General features: G+C 42.2%; 1 long non-coding RNA gene across 2 annotated transcripts; it reads right to left on the bottom strand.

Annotated features, from left to right (window-relative positions):
* Window positions 1-29: 29 nt before the first annotated feature.
* LOC118015015 lies at window positions 30-18,065 on the bottom strand. Of its 2 annotated transcripts, none has more exons than XR_004680506.1 (4): window positions 17,903-18,065; window positions 12,551-12,678; window positions 11,809-11,904; window positions 30-72 (listed from the first exon to the last, which is right to left on the bottom strand). It is a non-coding gene; the product is annotated as an uncharacterized LOC118015015 (long non-coding RNA). The 2 variants fall into 2 exon arrangements; XR_004680501.1 differs by lacking the exon at window positions 30-72 and adding an exon at window positions 428-1,302.
* Window positions 18,066-18,832: the final 767 nt, after the last annotated feature.

The following is an 18,832-nucleotide window of genomic DNA, read 5'->3' as shown; positions in this document are numbered from 1 at the left end:
GGTATTCATCCTTTCTGATGGCTGAGTAATATTCTGTTGTATATTTGAATCACATCTTCTTTATCCATTCATCTGTTGGAGCACTGGGTGTTATATGCAACTAATGAATCACTGAACACTACATCAAAAACTAATTATATACTATATGTTGGCTAAGTGAACTTAATAAAAAAGACAGATTTGCAAAAATGTAAATTAATGCCACTCTTTCCCCTAAATTTTTTGGTTTTTGATTTTTTCAGAAGTTTTTTTATGCTTACATGGTTATTTTAATTGAATAAATAAATACAATTGTCTTAGTATCAAGTCTGAATACACTAAATATTGATGGATATAATACATAATACCCAAAGGTACCGCTTCAATAATCCTTAAGAGTCAAAAAGGGTCATGAGACCAAAATGTTTGAGAACTGCTGCACTATATATATATATATATTTTAATTAATACCATATAAATATATGGGATCAGTTTGCTGGTTTCCTTGGGAGGAAATCTTTATGGATAGGAGACAGTTGGGGGCACATGATGTGATGAGCACTGGGTATTATATGCAACTAATGAATCATTGAACATTATATCAAAAACTAATGATGTACTATATGTTGGCTAATTGAATTTAAATTTTTAAAAAGGAGACAGGTAAAATTGTATAAGAGAAATAAAGTGGTATAGTTATGTGTCCACAATTTGGGAATCCGGAGGCCTCATTTCTATTCTGGTCCTAATGGTTTGACTATAAATAGACCACTTGGCCACTGTATAACTCTATTTCTTTCTCCATAACTTGAGGCTCACTGTATCTGCTCCCAACTCGCCCTATCCAGGGGACAGAAAGAGAGGCACACTGGCAGTATTATATAGCATTTCTCAGACTTGCCTTTCTCAACATTTTCAGGACTTCCAAGTCTCATCAAATCTGCCCCCTCTGTTTCTAACAGCACCCAACTTATTTCTGGGAGTGAGTTTCCTGGGAACACTAGCTTTCAGACCAGAGTCTGAGTCTACTTCATTTAGTTGCCCTGTGTATAGAATTTGACCAGTGTATGAGCAGAATCATTGGGCTATGAAGTTTCCATTTTCCAGGCTCTGCTATCTCTACTATTCTAGAGGTCCCAGGAACCTTCCAGGAATTGCTTCTTGGTCTGGTACGATAGAAGAAATCCCATCTTGGGCAGCATGCATCCTACTTCTAGTCTTAGCTCTGCTAATGGCCAACCAGATAGCTGCAGGAAAGTTGATCAACCTTGATACTGGAAAGGGATATCTAAAAGCATCAAGCCAGTGGTCTAGGCCCAGACCCTGTGGGAAAAAAAACAAAAACAAAAACAAAAACGCGTTATAACTGCCCAAACCTACTTGAAGAGAAGGAGGTAAGGACCTGGATTTCACTGCCAAGCCCTACCCACTCCAAGCCTCCAGATATGTTTCCCTGACTTTCTGCTCCCAACGGTCTGGGACCAAAAGGTAACCCTTTAAACTAGGCTTGGGAGTTGGGCTTTTAGGAAGTCAGGAAGGGTGCAGAATTCTGACAACTGAAATCTGGCAGAGGGCCAAGGGGAAGCATAAATTCAGAATGAAAAGTAGAACCATAGTTGACAAAGGTGTTAGATTGACATTGGGATACCAACACTTACTGCTTTGGACATCAAGTAAAAGAGGAACTTAACTTATGTGTGTGATTCACAGACGAATTTATTCAAAAGGTAATTTTCAAAAAATACATGTAGAATTTGAGTTTTATGTATTCAAATTGATAAGAATAAATCTGGAATACAAGGGAAAGTTGCTACACCTACTTGACTATTACTTAGATAAGGAACAAAGACAACAACAACAAACTGTATTATAATCCCCAATCTCTAATTTGTTACCCTCATTTTGACTAGTTTGAAACCTTACCATGTTCCAAGTTTCCAGGTACCATATATATATATATATAAACAGTATGTAACTTCAAAACATTTGAAAGGCTATAGACTGGATGGCCCCAAATAACCTTCCAGCTCCATGACTTTCTCTCTCTCTCATTTCAGAGTTCTCATTGTTCTTTACCGAACTTTTCCATATTGCACAATTCTACCCACTGTTAATATCATTTCATCTGTACCAGCCTAGACATTCTGAAATGTCAAGTAGCAGTCACTGTGGGACTTTTATAGGGACCAAAAGTACAAACACATAATATGTGAGACCATCATGCCCTGAAAAATCCTAACTGTATTTTATATATAGGCTCAAATAATACTTTTAATACTCAACATTTATGTTTAAATCCATCTTTAATTTCAAAGCCCCAACAAATGTTAATCCTCAATCCATTCTAATTTACAGGGAAGAGAGATGTATTTGCAATGGTGTCTTATCCACACAGCATGCAGCACAATCCTAGGCAAAGAGGAGGACCCCAACATTTCCTACAATAAAATCTCAAGGCGGGAAGGGATGTTCAAAGTTAATCTGCAGTAATCCTCATATCCAATGGTCCCACTGAGCATCTCCATTCATTCATAGTTTCTGTCCCCAGTGTTAATACTCTGGTGCTGAACATAGAGTCTCTAAGGGCAGAAATGAGAGCTGATATGGCAGAACTTAAAAATGCTATCAGTGAGATCCAATCTAATCTAGATACTCTAACAGCTAGGGTAAATGAGGCAGAAGAATGAATTAGTGATCTATAAGACAAACTGATAGAAAAGAAGGAACAGGAGGAGGCCTGGAACAAACAGCTTAAAATCCATGAACACAGAATTAGAGAAATAAGTGATGCCATGAAATGTTCCAATGTCAGAATTATTGGGATCGCTGGGGGGGTGGAGAGAGAGAGAGAGAGGACTAGAAGATGTATTTGAGCAAATCATATCTGAGAACTTCCCTAATCTGGGAAATGAAACAAGCATTCGTGTCCTAGAGGCAGAGAGGACCCTTCCCAAAATCAAGGAGAACAGACCAATGCCCCAGCATGTAAGAGTAAAACTCACAAATCTTAGAATCAAGGAAACCATCTTAAGGGCAGTTAGGGGGAAGAGATTCCTTATGTACAGAGGGAGGAACATCAGAATAACGTCAGACCTATCCACAGAGACCTGGCAAGCCAGAAAGGCCTGGCAAGACATATTCAGGGTACTAAATGAGAAGAACATGCGGCCAAGAATACTTTATCTGGCAAGGCTGTCATTTAGAATGGATGGAGAGATGCAGAGCTTCCACGACCGGCAGAAACTGAAAGAATATGTGACCACTAAGCCGGCCCTGCAAGAAATATTAAGGGGGGTTCTATAAAAGGAGAAAGACCCCAAGAGTGATATACAACAGAAATTTACAAGGACAATCTATAAAAACAACGTCTTCACAGGCAACATGATGACAATTCATATCTTTCAATAATCACTCTCAACGTGAATGGCCTAAACGCTCCCATAAAATGGCACAGAGTTGCAGATTGGATAAAAAGACAGGACCCATCCATATGCTGTCTACAAGAGACTCATTTTGAACCTAAAGATACATCCAGACTGAAAGTGAAGGGATGGAGAGCCATCTTCCATGCCAGCGGACCTCAAAAGAAAGCTGGGGTAGCAATTCTTATATCAGACAAATTAGATTTTAAACTAAAGTCTGTAATAAGAGACACGGAAGGACACTGTGTCATTCTTAAAGGGTCTATCCAACAAGAAGATCTAACAATTGTAAATATCTATGCCCCCAACATAGGAGCAGCCATCTATTTAAGCCAACTGTTAACCAAAATAAAGAGTCATATTGATAACAATACGTTAATTGTAGGAGACCTCAATACTCCACTCTCAGCAATGGACAGATCATCTAAGCAGAAAATCAACAAGGAAACAAGAGCTTTGAATGATACACTGGACCAGATGGACCTCATAGTTATTTACAGAACATTCCACCCTAAAACAACAGAATACTCATTCTTCTTGAGTGCACATGGAACTTTCTCCAGAATAGACCATATACTGGGTCACAAATCAGGTCTCAACCGATACCAAAGATTGAGATTATTCCCTGCATATTCTCAGACCATAATGCTTTAAAACTGGAACTCAATCACAAGAAAAAATTTGGCAGAAATTCAAACATTTGGAAGCTAAAGACCACTCTGCTCAAGAATGTTTGGGTCAACCAAGAAATCAAAGAAGAACTTAAACAATTCATGGAAATCAATGAGAACGAAAACACATCAGTCCAAAACCTATGGGATACTGCAAAGGCGGTCCTAAGGGGGAAATACATAGCCATCCAAGCCTCATTCAAAAAAATAGAAAAATCCCGAATTCACCAACTAACTCTACACCTTAAAGAGCTAGAGAAAAAGCAACAAATGACGCCTAAGCCACGCATTAGAAGAGAAATAATTAAAATTAGAGCAGAAATCAATGAATTAGAAACCAGAAACACATTAGACCAGATCAACGAAACTAGAAGTTGGTTCTTTGAAAGAATTAATAAGATCGATAAACCACTGGCCAGACTTATCCAAAAGAAAAGAGAAAGGACCCAAATTAATAAAATTATGAATGAAAGGGGAGAGATCACGACTGACACCGAGGAAATAGAAACAATTATTAGAAATTATTATCAACAACTATATGCCAACAAACTGAGCAATCTGGATGAAATGGAGGCCTTCCGGGAAACCTATAAGCTGCCAAGACTGAAACAGGAAGAAATTGACAACCTGAATAGGCCAATAACCAGTAACGAGATTGAAGCAGTGATCCAAAACCTCCCAAAAAACAAGAGTCCAGGGCCTGATGGATTCCCTGGGGAATTCTACCAAACATTCAAAGAAGAAATAATACCTATTCTACTGAAACTGTTTCAAAAAATAGAAACAGAAGGAAAACTTCCAAACTCATTCTATGAGGCCAGCGTTACCTTAATCCCCAAACCAGGCAAAGACCCCATCAAAAAGGAGAATTTCAGACCGATATCCCTGATGAATATGGATTCCAAAATCCTCAGCAAAATCCTAGCTAATAGGATCCAACAATACATTAAAAGGATCATCCACCACGACCAAGTGGGATTTATCCCTGGGATGCAAGGGTGGTTAAGCATTCGCAAATCAATCAATGTGATAGAACACATTAATAAGAGGAGAGAGAAGAACCATGTTGTCCTCTCAATTGATGAAGAAAAAGCATTTGACAAAATACAACACCCTTTCCTGATTAAAACTCTCCAGAGTACAGGGATAGAGGGAACATTCCTCAAGTTCATAAAATCTATCTATGAAAAACCCACAGCGAATATCATCCTCAACGGGGAAAAGCTGAGAGCCTTTCCCTTAAGATCAGGAACACATCAAGGATGCCCACTCTCGCCACTATTGTTCAACATAGTACTAGAAGTCCTAGCAACAGCAATCAGACAACAAAAAGAAATAAAAGGTATTCAAATTGGCAAAGAAGAAGTCAAACTCTCTCTCTCTTCGCAGGCGACATGATACTTTATGTGGAAAACCCAAAAGACTCCACCCCCAAATTACTAGAACTCATCCAGCAATTCAGTAATGTGGCAGGATACAAAATCAATGCACAGAAATCAGTTGCTTTCTTATACACTAACAATGCAACTGCAGAAAGAGAAATTAGAGAAACGATTCCATTTACAATAGCACCAAAAACCATAAGATACCTCGGAATAAACCTAACCAAAGAGGTAAAGGATCTATACTCTAGGAACTACAAAATACTCATGAAAGAAATTGAAGAAGACACAAAAAGATGGAAAAATATTCCATGCTCATGGATCGGAAGACTAAACATTGTTAAAATGTCTATGCTACCCAGAGCAATCTAGACCTTCAATGCCATCCCGATCAAAATTCCAATGACATTTTTCAAAGTGCTGGAAAAAACAATCCTAAAATTTGTATGGAATCAGAAAAGACCCGAATCACCAAGGAGATGTTGAAAAAGAAAAACAAAGCTGGGGGCATCACGTTGCCTGATTTCAAGCTCTATTACAAAGCTGTAATCACCAAGACAGCATGGTACTGGCACAAAAACAGACATACAGACCAATGGAAAAGAATAGAGAACCCAGATATGGACCCTCAACTCTATGGTCAAATAATCTTTGACAAGGCAGGAAAAAACATGCAATGGAAAAAATACATTCTCCTCAATAAATGGTGCTGGGAAAATTGGACAGCCACATGCAGAAGAATGAAACTCGACCACTCTCTAACACCATTCACAAAGATAAACTCAAAGTGGATGAAAGACCTCAATGTGAGACAAGAATCCATCAAAATCCTAGAAGAGAACATAGGCAGTAACGTCTTTGACATCGGCCACAGCAACTTCTTTCAAGATACATCTCCAAAAGCTAGTGAAACAAAAGCAAAAATGAACTTTTGGGACTTCATCAAGATAAAAAGCTTCTGCACAGCAAAGGAAACAGTCAACAAAACAAAGAGGCAACCCACAGAATGGGAGAAGATATTTGCAAATGACACTACAGATAAAGGGCTGGTATCCAAGATCTATAAAGAACTTCTCAAACTCAACACCCAAAAAACAAATAATCAAGTCAAAAAGTGGGCAGAAGATATGAAAAGACACTTCTCTGAAGAAGACATGCAAATGGCTAACAGACACATGAAAAAATGTTCATCATCATTAGCCATCAGGGAAATCCAAATCAAAACCATACTGAGATACCACCTTACACCAGTTAGAATGGCAAAAATGGACAGGGAAAGAAACAACAAATGTTGGAGAGGTTGTGGAGAAAGGGGAACCCTCTTACACTGTTGGTGGGAATGCAAGTGGGTACAGCCACTTTGGAAAACAGTGTGGAGGTTCCTCAAAAACTTAAAAATAGAGCTACCCTATGACCCAGCAATTGCACTCCTGGGTATTTACCCCAAAGACACAGACGTAGTGAAAAGAAGGGCCATATGCACCCCAATGTTCATAGCAGCAATGTCCGCCATAGCCAAACTGTGGAAAGAGCCAAGATGCCCTTCAACAGATGAATGGATAAAGAAGATGTGGTCCATATATACAAATGGAATATTACTCAGCCATCGGAAAGGATGAATACCCAACTTTTACATCCACACGGATGGGACTGGAGGAGATTATGCTAAGTGAAAGAGGTCAAGCAGAGAAAGTCAACTATCATATGGTTTCACTTATTTGTGGAACATAAGGAATAGCATGGAGGACACTAGGAGAAGGAAGGGAAAAATGGGGGGGGGGGAATCGGAGGGAGAGATGAACCATGAGAGACTATGGACTCTGAGAAACAAACAGAGTTTTAGCGGGGAGGGGGGATTGGTTAGCCCGGTGATGGGTATTAAGGAGGGCACGTACTGCATGGAGCACTGGGTGTTATACGAAAACAATGGATCGTGGATCAACACATCAAAAACAAATGATGTATTGTATGGTGACTGACATAACATAATAAAATTAAAAAAAAAAAAAAGTAAACCAAATGAGTAGCAGCTATGTGAAAGGCACAGTTGCTGAAGGGAAAGGAACCAAGGAGCATTTGGAAGAGGCCCAGTAGTAGGCAAAGCTGTCAAGAGCGTAGCACATGGTGAGAAAACAAATGTTTTTAAGAAAATCTGCACTGGGGGCGCCTGGGTGGCTCAGTTGTTAAGCATGTGCCTTCGGCTCAGGTCATGATCCCAAGGTCCTGGCATCAAGCCCCGCATCAGGCTCCCTGTTCCGTGGGAAGCCTGCTTCTCCCTCTCCCACTCCCCCTGCTTGTGTTCCCGCTCTCGCTGTGTCTCTCTCTGTCAAATAAATAAATAAAATCTTAAAAAAAAAGAAAAAGAAAGAAAGAAAATCTGCACTGTCCAACATGGCAGAGAGGCATAAGAGAACAACAGTGAGGGCCAGCCAATGGGGATCTCTCTAAGGGGCAGGGGTCACATGCTGAGTTCGCACTAGAGGATTTTCACAAATTCAGGAGACACACTTCATATTAGAAAAGATAATAGGAGTGAGCATGAAGTTCTGATTCTGATGGAAGGCAGAGCAGGCATGACTTCAAGAGGAAAGGATGAAGTTACTGAAGAGAGAGAAGATGTCATAATTATGGGGGCAAGAGTAGGAGGAGGAACTAGGATGGGCTCCAGAGTGCAAGCAGAAGGGCACGCTTCAAAGAGGAAACTAGAAGGAGTAAGACAGTCTAGATGTTCAGATTAATGGTCTATGGTTCCCCAGATCCCGTCATTAAGAGGGGAACCTGGAGGAACAGGGGTATAAAATAAGAAATGGCCAACAAACACTTGAAAAAAGTTCAAAATTAAAACTGTTTTGCCTTTTTCAAATTGGCAGGGATTTTTAAAAACTATAGTACATGCTGGCAGGGTGTGGTGACATACACATTCTCATATACCGCTGCAAGAATGTAAACTGGAAAGCTTTTTGATAAGTAATTCATAACACAAATCAAGTACCTTGAAAATTCATGTTTTCTAGTTATTCTAGAAGGAAAAAAAAAAACACCAGAGCTGTGGAGAAACATTTCGATGCAAGGATGCTCATAACAGTGTGAGTAATCACTATAAAAAGGGAAAAATTAAAATTTCCCACAACAGAGAAATGATTAAATTATATATCTAGATGATGAAATGCTCAGTCATCGAAGATCATGCTTTTGAAGAATTTTTAATGATTTGTAAAAATGGTTATGATATAAAACTAAACAAAAGTCAGTATAGTAGGGGTGCCTGGGTGGCTCAGTCAATTAAATGTCTGCCTTCGGCTCAGGTCATGATCCCAGGGTCCTGGGATCGAGTCCCACAGCAGGCTCCCTGCTCAGCGGGGAATGTGCTTCTCCCTCTCCCTCTGCCCTTCCCCGCCCCCCACTTGTGTTCTCTCTCTCTCTCAAATAAATCAGTAAATAAAATATTTTTAAAAATCCATATACAAGTACATGACCATAATCTGTATGTAGTTAATATATAACTCTAAGTACATATATACTTACATGTGTGCATAAAAAATGGAAGTAAATACACTAAAACATTAATAGTGCTTTTCTCTAACAAGTGATTTTATTCGCTCCTTTATACTTTTCTGCCTGTTAAATCTTTTTCTGCAACCAACACATCATATTTTTATGATTAAAAGAAACTCTGCCGGGCGCCTGGGTGGCTCAGTTGGTTAAGCAACTGCCTTCGGCTCAGGTCATGATCCTGGAGTCCCGGGATCGAGTCCCGCATCGGGCTCCCTGCTCAGCAGGGAGTCTGCTTCTCCCTCTGACCCTCCCCCCTCTCATGCTCTCTCTATCTCATTCTCTCTTTCAAATAAATAAATAAAATCTTAAAAAAAAAAAAAAGAAAGAAAGAAAGAAACTCTGCCAACAAGGGACATTATTTACAAACCAGGAGGGGAGAAATCCCAGTTTCCTCCAGCCCTGAAGTTTGAACTGCATGAAAGAATTGAGCTCCTATGCAAAACTGCCCACTGCCTTGAATAGGGAACCAGAAGGCACTTTTGTTCTGGAATGAGTGGGGTTGAACTCGGCTTTGATCAGTAGGGAGGGGAAAGAGATGTAGAAAGCAGGATCATATATCAGCCCTGGAGGGTTCATTCACAAACAAGAAGAGGCATATGTCCTACCAAGTGAACACAGGTAAGTGCCACATCTTAATTCAACTGAGATGGAGGGGGAGGAGGGGACACCATTGGCAGCTCGCGGAAGTTGGCTAGCTGGGGCATGGAGCACCTGTGTCTACCAGCTTTGTGAACTGGGAAGGGAAGGTGCACTGCCTTAAATGCACCTGGAAGCCCCTGGAGCCAACCGCACAGGTCTTACTCCTGGCTCAACCACATATTTGCTGTGTGAATTTGGACAAATTACTTAAGTCTTTTAGGGCCTCCATTTCTTCATCGGTGAAATGAGGATGATGGCAACTGGTACCTAAGGCTATCTGTACGATGAACTAAGCTATAGAAAAGTACTTATAACTGCATGTCTGCACACTGTAAATGCTCTACAAGTGTTTGCTATTGTTATCATTTGTTGCCAGTACCTGCATACTGATTGGACATGGCCTGAAATACAAAGAGTGAATACTAAGGAGCTCAGTTCTAAAATGGAGAAAGTCATCAATCTGTCAGGGAGGCCCAGAAGAATTAAAAACAAGAAACTAGAGACTTGGGTGAAAATGAGGAAGTTAAAGGGAACGCCCACATCCCAGCATCATCAATCTTCCTCACAGGCCTGGAGAACTATTTAGAAAATGTTATTTAAGACCAAATCAACTATATTTTGCATTTGGTTAAAAATGTTCCAGGACTGTTGTTAAGTTTAAAGGAAATAATGTATTTTATTTTATTTATTTTTTATTTTGGGGGTCATTATTTAACTTTAATAGGAAATTATTTTAAAAGCTAATAAAATGATAACATAATAAACAGAAATATAACAAAAAAGCAAATAGCCTCTTAATTTGAGTAACTGTCTTCAAATTGTAATAGATAATTTGAAGTGCATTAAAATCTAACTGTTCCCTTGATTTGAACTGACATTTTCAGTTTTCTTTTTATTTATTTATTAACATATAATGTATTAGTTGTTTCAGGGAAATAATGTATTTTAGATGACTTGAACTTCACCATTTGTCCCATCAATACCCCTGCAAGGAATTTATCCATAGGAGCTAGCCTGACAAGTCTACAAAGATGTAGTATAAGCTTGTTTGATTTTGGTGTTGTACAGAATAATGAAAACCTGGAAACAACCTCCTTATCAATTGTGGATTGGGGTAGATAGATTATGACATGCTGGTAAAGTGGAACGCTATGCAGTCATTAAAGGGGATGAATTTCCATATACACCCGTATATGTACTGCATGGAAAGCTGTCCAAAACACATTATTGAAGGCAAAATACCAGGTAGAGGGTCACAGCAGGTATGTCAGAGTAGCCACATCTCCACATGCAGTTGTGCAGAAAGAAAGGGACTAGAAGAATGCTTATACAAAGGTAGATAATGATTGTTTCTGGGAGGTAGGATTTCAAGACATTTGTGTTTTTTTCTTTATGTCTCTTTTTTTTTTTTAATTTCTAGAATGAGCAATGTATTATCTTTGTCATAGGCAAATCTGATTGGGTAAAAAAAATCTTTTGTCAAATGAATGAATGTCTTTTTTTTTATAATATATATTTTTTAAAGATTTTATTTATTTATTTGAGAGAGAGAATGAGATAGAGAGATCATGAGGGTCAGAGGGAGAAGCAGACTCCCTGCTGAGCAGGGAGCCTGATGTGGGACTCGATCCCGGGACTCCAGGATCATGACCTGAGCCGAAGGCAGTCGCTTAACCAACTGAGCCACCCAGGCGCCCCTGAATGAATGTCTTTTAAAAAAAACACAAAATGCAACAAATAGTTTCCTTTGTCACCCTCCTCCCACTGCTTTCTTGGGGGTCAAGTTGCCATTATTAAATATGGTATTCTTTGGACTGGAATGTAAATGTCCTGTGAGGGAGAATGCAATTGGGGACATCTCACACATAATTATGAATGCTGAATCTAACTAGGTAGCAGAGGACAACAAAAACACCACACAACATTTAGAATTCTTAAAATACTCATTTTTCTTCTCAGAACTAGAATTGCAAACTCTATTTCAATCCAGGGCCTCCAAATGGTCAGTTTTCACTTTCTGTGAATGGATCAGGTATGCGTACCTCCCATGGGGGATACAAAATAAACATAAAACTGCTCTCACTACTAGGAACTGAAAAAGGCCATGCAGTCTTTTGTTGACCAGAAGGATATCAACTTACCTGGCTTTCACTCACTCACCTGGACAGAAACCTCATGGCACTTCTCTTTACAGCATCCATGGTTCCTCTGCTGTCTGTAACTGGGAAATCATGTCTGGTTTGGAAATTGGAATCCCTGATTTTTGAAAAATAAAGGGGACTTAGCTATTTGTGCTGGGTACACAATGGTGTCCCAGAGATCCATTCTAATCACTTGGCCTTCAGGAGGAAACGGTATTCTAGGACACCCCACAGAGGGGTACCAAGAATATCTCCACAGGGCCCAATCTGACTTCTAAGAAGGACTGGAGGAAAGGAAGGAGGATGGGTGTGGCAGAGGGAGTGGGAAATTCTCCACTGCAAGGAACAACTGGCTTTGCCTTCCCAGATAGAATGGAAATCTGGTCACATCTCCAGTGGAGTCTGACCTAGAGGATCAGAGGACAGAGAGACCAAAGTCTCTGAAGCAGCATAAGGAAGTTTATCAACAACTCCATTTGCAACTGGGCTTGCAAAAGGAAAAAGAAACAGAAACTATCAGTTTTTGGTTCCCAAGAAAACACAAATCTGAGCCCTGGCTCTCCATCTTTAGCCTACAGGGTCCACAGAAGGTACGCTGTCCTTACCCAGGGAGATCAGTGTCCTATTATTTCACCAGTGTCCCTTCCTTACCTACATCCCTCTGAGCAAGGTCCAGCTAACTCCTACTTTCCTGGCAGAAGTCTGAGGGCACATCTGTAAATATCATAGACTCCTAAAAGACCCAAACCATTCCTACTTACCCTAAGCCTCCTTGGGGAAGGCTGGAATTGGTAGCATTGTAGGAAGATGGACAGGAAGGTCTCCTCTGCCCCAAGTCCAATGCTTACTGAGTACCTAGTATGTGTCTGAGTGCTTTACTCCGTGGAAACTACAAAAAAGAGTAGACACATCTCTTTTGAGAAGAAAGTCGTTTAATCAGGAAAGAAAAGCGTTCAGGCAGACTCCAATGAGCCCCTACATGCTGGGCATGGTAAGATGGGAAATTCAGCAGCAAGGAACTGGCTTGATTTGCCCCTTGGTGTATGCTGAGGACTCCCAATTCCAATCCCTTCCAGCCCCAGCTCTCTGTCTGCTCAATAAATTCTTGTCAAGTGAATAATTAAAACAATTTGAGAACAAAAGCCCTGAGTACAAAGTCAAATGACTAGTTTTATTTTAGAGAGCATAAGGCCTGCTGGAACAACAGAGAAGGAAGAGAGGTGGGGGTGGTGATGATGGATGACTGAGAGTGGATTTATGAAGGACGTGGTCTTTAAGGGAGCGTGAGACTTGGATGGGACACTTCACACCTTTGGCCCATGGCATTGGAAGTCCTTATAACAGCAGTTAAGTCCCTTCATCTACTATTGCTTTGCAGAGAGGGATCGCCACTCTGCCAAACCTTCTGCTGGATTACTGCAACTGTCTTATAACTGGATTTCCTGCCACCTCTAACCTCACGTTCTACCATTCCATCGTCTAAACCAGAGCGGCCATTTGAAATGCAAACCGAGGCACAGCACGCTTCTTTTTAAAAATCCTCTGCAAGCACTCCTTCTAAGATGAAACCACATTCCTTCAGGTGATATTCTAGGCCTTTGCCAACCTGGACCTGATGTACCTGTCTGGTCTCATCTCCTCCTACTCCTGCCCACATAGACTCCACACTCCAGGAAAACAGTCCTTTTCACTGTTCTCTGAATGCGTATGTTATGCTCATTTAAGTTTCCAGTGCTTTTGTGGTTGCTTTCAAACACATTCAAGTTCAAAGGTAATTACCATCTGATCTTAAAAACACCCTCACTGTCTCCTTGAGGATTTAAAACATCTAGAACCTCATAATTACACGCATAAGTGGAAAAGGTGATATGATGACAAAAATAGATACACAAATGGACAAAGATTAGAAGGGAATGCACAAATATGAGATAAGTGTTGTTGAGTAATAGAATTATAAACAGTTTCTTCTCTTCTACAAGAAGAAATATGTTAGTGTTGCTATAACATATTTTTTACTAATTAAAAAAACCCAGCAAGCAATAGTATACCAAATGATAGGAGGCTTTAAGGTAAAGAATCTGCCTTGGGGACAATTATTCAAGTGAAAGGGCAGAGTGGGCTGGACTTACCCCAGACACCATCATGGAAGAGAAGAGTTTTGAGCTAACAGTAGGAGGGAATGGTCTGAACCACGTCACAACAACTAGAAGGAGCAGAAGGCCTCTGCTCCAAAGACACAACCAAGAGTGCTGCCTTTAAAAGGAGGGTCAGGGACTAGAATGGACTGGCTCTGGGTACCATGAAACTTTCCCAACAACCCTGTGAGGTATATACCTCTTAAACCCTTTCATAACAGAAATACATTCAGAGTGGTTCTAGAACTTGCCTAGCACCTAGCATGTAAGTGACAGAGTCAATGAGAGCCTGTGTGTATTTCTGAGCAACCTGAAAGGGAACACAGACACATGAAAGTTGATCATATTGAACAGTGGGATCATGGGTGCTTTCCTGACGACTTCTGCATTTCTTAATGTCGTTATAATAATGTTAAAGCAATTTCTTTTGACTGTAAATTAAAAAGGAATTAGTTTGATGGATTCCTAAATGTCCTCCCCCGCCCCATAGCCATTAACGTGATCTGAAGTCCAGTTTAAAAAATTTAAGGATTAGGATTAAAGTCTCAAAAGTCAACTGTAATAATTTTTCACGTAATTTTTAGAAAGATAAAATACTAAAAGCAAGATTTTTTAAAAACAGTACAGAAAGATCTTGAAATGCCAAAAAAGCAATCATTAAACTCTATAATCAATTTTTTACAAATAAGAGAATGAAAATACATGACAGTTCCCTGAGAAGCAGCCAGAGGCCGGACATCTTGGCTCAGATAGCTGAAGCACTGGATGGACTGATGCCCCTACATCACATTCTAAATGCAAACAACACAATTTTACATGATGGGGACCACAAAGACTAAAACGGTTTATGCTCTGACTGGCCCATAAAATGCAACTGAACCGATTAATCTCAAATCCGTGAAAGAGCGGATTCCTTTAAGCTGCATCTCTCTCAAATTGTCTCAGGTATGTAAATCATGTTTAACAAATGAGCCTAAATTACGGAAAGCACTAGCTTTATTTAAATCTCAAAATGTCTGAAAGTCTTGTGCCAATTCATATGCCCAACACAAGAATGGAGATAAAACTTGAAATCTATTCATTTATTTTTTGCTCTAAATCCACTTCCCTGGTCTTGAAAAGAGTCGCACTGATATTAGATTTGTATATCTGAATTTATATGCAATGTGGAATGTTGAAAAATTTGCGCCTGGGTGGCTCAGTCGGTTGACTGTCCGACTCTTGGTTTCAGCTCAGGTCGTGATCTCAGGGTCGTGAGATGGAGACCCGCATTGGGCTCTGTGCTCAGCAGGGAGTCTGCTTAAGATTCTCTCGCCCTCTGCCCCTCCCCCAACTCGTGTAAATAAATAAAAATCTTTAAAAAAATTTGCCACTTCGAAAATTGACCTAAATTTCTTAATTTTAAAATTGACCTAAAATCACAGTAAATAAATATCTTCTTTATTGTGGCTAATACAATAAAAGATAAACTCTCTTCTGCTTGTTTTCTTGCATCCAGTGAAAACAACTAGCTGGCACCAAAAACCAAGCATTTCCTCCAGGTCTCCACCCAGGCCTGACCAGGTTGTCCCTCCTTAGTGGACCACAGGAAACCCTGCAGGAATCCATGAGTGACTACTTGAGCTAACTGTCCCAGAAAAAGTGGGGGCTTTTTTTTTTTTCCTTTTACACATTGGCAAAGTACTGTAACTTAGATCTTTGAAACCCTTCTTACGTGTAAAACAACAGATTCTTGGAGGGCTTCCTGAGGCCCACTAATAGTTGCTCATTTAGGTCATACAAGGGCTGTAATTTTGCCAGCCTTCTGAGCTAAACAAAACAAAACAAAAACCAAACCAACCAACCAAACAAACAAAAAAACAACAACAACCCCAAACTACACACATACACACAAAACCACATCAGGTCACTTTGGGTCTTCCCTCCTCCAAATGCCCTCTAGGCTTGCCCTAAAATACTGCCTGCAACATGGCAGTCTTCATTCTAAACTTCTTTTCCCTGCTTCCTAATGCATACACAGTAAGGTCCAGTGAAGCTGACTGCCAAGCATGTACACGCCTACCTTGAGGACATCATGTTGAGCGAAAGAAGCCAGACACAAAAGGACACATACTATAGATTCCACTTAGTAGAGCAAGGTCACAGAGACTGAGAGTCAAATGGTGGTTACCAGGGGCTGGGGGTGGGAGGGAGATGTGGAGTTAGTGTTTAATGGGGACAGAGATTCAGTTTGGGAAGATGAAAAAGTTCTGGGGATGGATTGTGGTGATGGTTGGGCAACAATGTGAATGTGCTTAATGCAACTGAGCTGTACACTTAAAAATGGCTAGAACGGTAACTTCTATGTTATATATATTTTGCCACAATAATTTTTTAAAAGAGTGTAAACACCATCTGGGCTTATACTTATGTAGAAACCTAGATTTGTGCCCTGACATACCTTCTCCTCTAGCCTGTCTTCTCATTAGTCCTTGAAAAAACCGTTCATTTCTGTCCCTGAGCCTTTGTCATACTCTTCTCTAGCCTGGAAACTGCCTGACTGTCATTTCTAGGTCTCCAAAGGCAGCTGAAATTTCTCCTTCTTTTGTTCCCCATAGTACTTCCTGTTTAAACTTGTGATATGGGAGGTTAATCATGCAGTTTCTTATTATTTCATCATTGCATAATCAGATCTTGTCCTGTTCTCTCCCCCCTAACAGGCCCTAAGTCCCTTCATGCCCAGGACTGGGTCTTGCATGTGGCATAATAGAGAAGTTTGAGGCACAGAGTAGATCTCAAAGGTGTGATGAATGATCAAATGGTGGGTGGAGAGGAGAAAACTGCAGAAGGGTGTCCTATGAGTTCCATCTTCTTCCAAAACGGGCAATCTGTGAGGAGTTTGAGGCCCAACCTCCTGAAGGCAAGTGGCTCAGGAGAGAAACTGCAGGGCAGGGGGGATGATACACTCTCTACCTAAGAATTGAGGGAGCCTTTCAGAAAGGAGAAAGAAATCCCAACTCACTTCTAAATAGACTGTGAGGAGCCCAATCTTTCCCTATTCTTCTGGGTCATCCTTTTGGGATAAGAGCAGAGTCTTGGGAAGGTAGTGCTGGAGGAGGAGGAAGAAACCATGAGAGACTCTGGCCCCGTCCTGCAGCAAGCTAAGGTAAAAACTGGGTGCTCCTCACCTGTGAAATCACGTTATCGCCTATCCTACCCGCCTTACAGGCACTGCAGTTCAAAATGAGATAAAAGACACGGCAGTGCTTTGCTAAGTGGAACCCAGAACGAAATAAAAGGAATGACTGAATGCCTAAGTGGCAGAAACCTTGGCAAGGCCGGGTTTACACCAGCAGTAGAGGACATCTGAGTTACTCCTCTATACCCAGCCCCATTGAGGGGGCAGCCAAGAGAACACTCTGGGGCTGTGCTGTCCAGGCGGGCAGCTGTGCAGTCATTAAGTGTCTATGCGCTGAGTGTGACTTGAGATGTGCTGTACAGTTCAAATACACACTGGATTTTGAAGAGTTAGTGAAGGAAAAAAGAACGTAAAATATCTCACTGATAAGTTCTTACACGGATCACACGCTGAAATACTACTTTTGGATGTAGTGGGTTAAATCAAAGACACTGTCAAAGTTAATTTCACCACTTTCTTTTAACTTGGGCACACATGCAGCTCGCATCATGTTTCTACTGGACAGCGGTGCCCCCTAGGGAATGGTGGCTGCCTGACATCTCCAGGGCAAAGGATGCCTCCCGTGCACCAAACATCCCGTCTTGGAGTTCTCCCCTCCTCCCAACCCTTCTCCTGCCTCACTCTGGGGAAGGGCTGACCCATCCTACAGCCGCAGCCTGAGGGGCTCGCCTCTCTGCCCCTACTGTCACTCTTCCTTCGCATCGGAGGAGTGCGCTCCAGCACCGAGCCCTTTGGGTTCCAAGCACTGGGGCAGAGGGGCGACCCCGTGGGCAGCGCAGTCGGTCCGCGCACCAGCTTACCTCCGGCGCTCAGCCTCGCCAGCCTCCTCCAGCAAGCTCTCATCCAGGTGTCACACGCGGCAACGCCCGGCCGTCACCACGGCAACTCGGTCCCACAGGCCACCGAAGCCACCCGACCACCGCCAAGGCGCCCGCTCGGAAAGGCCGCCCCGCCGGCCGCAGGCACACAGGGCGCATGCGCCCGGCGGCCCCGCCCCCTCCCAAGCTGCTCCAGGGCCCGCCGGCGCGTTTCTGGAGTCACAGCGTCTCCCGCCGCGCGCTCCTCGGAAAGGGCTGTTAACCACCCCTGGCCCCCGGGGGTACACGGAGGCACTGCAGCGCTCCCGAAGGATCCTGGAAGTTGTAGTCCGCAGCCCAGACGCAGGCGGGCTCTGCGCGGGCACCGCCCCTCCGTAAGCGGCTCGCGAGGAGGCCGCTGCCGTGGCGACTGCATCCGCCGCTAGGACCTCAAGGACGAGGACCTCGGTGATGAGCTAGTGCCCGCTGAGCCGGCTCTGGCTTCCTCGGCCCGGCTGCCTGCTAACACACCTGCAGCCATGGGTGTCCTGGCAGGGAAGGCACCAGTGTGGTTATAGGACAGGCACTTGGGTGTTCCAGCGGACTACAGGGGACAGTGAGGTCGTCGTGAAGATTAACTTCTGCCACAGCTATGGGCTGAGCGCCTTCCATGGGTCAGACACTGGCCCAGGCTCAGGAGAGCAGAGAACCCAGACAGGCACAGGCCCCGCCCTTGGGGAATTAGCACTTACAGAGCAGTGAGTCCAGGTGCAAGGATGCGGGCAGCTACTGGAAAGGGTAGCCAATCCCTCGCGCACAGCAACAGTAGAGGTGGGACGCACGCAGTAGGGGACTTCCAACCAGAGAAATGCCTGACATACCCAGGCCTCGACTCCACGGAGCCGGATTAGGTTCTGGGTCTATGGACCACCT

This window comes from Mirounga leonina, unplaced genomic scaffold (assembly GCF_011800145.1).
Source record: "Mirounga leonina isolate KUSES-001 unplaced genomic scaffold, KU_Mleo_1.0 Mir_101799, whole genome shotgun sequence".
Taxonomy (NCBI): Eukaryota; Metazoa; Chordata; class Mammalia; order Carnivora; family Phocidae; genus Mirounga; species Mirounga leonina.
The sequence above is the reverse complement of the archived record's forward strand: the minus strand, read 5'-3'. Positions and strand labels throughout refer to the sequence as shown.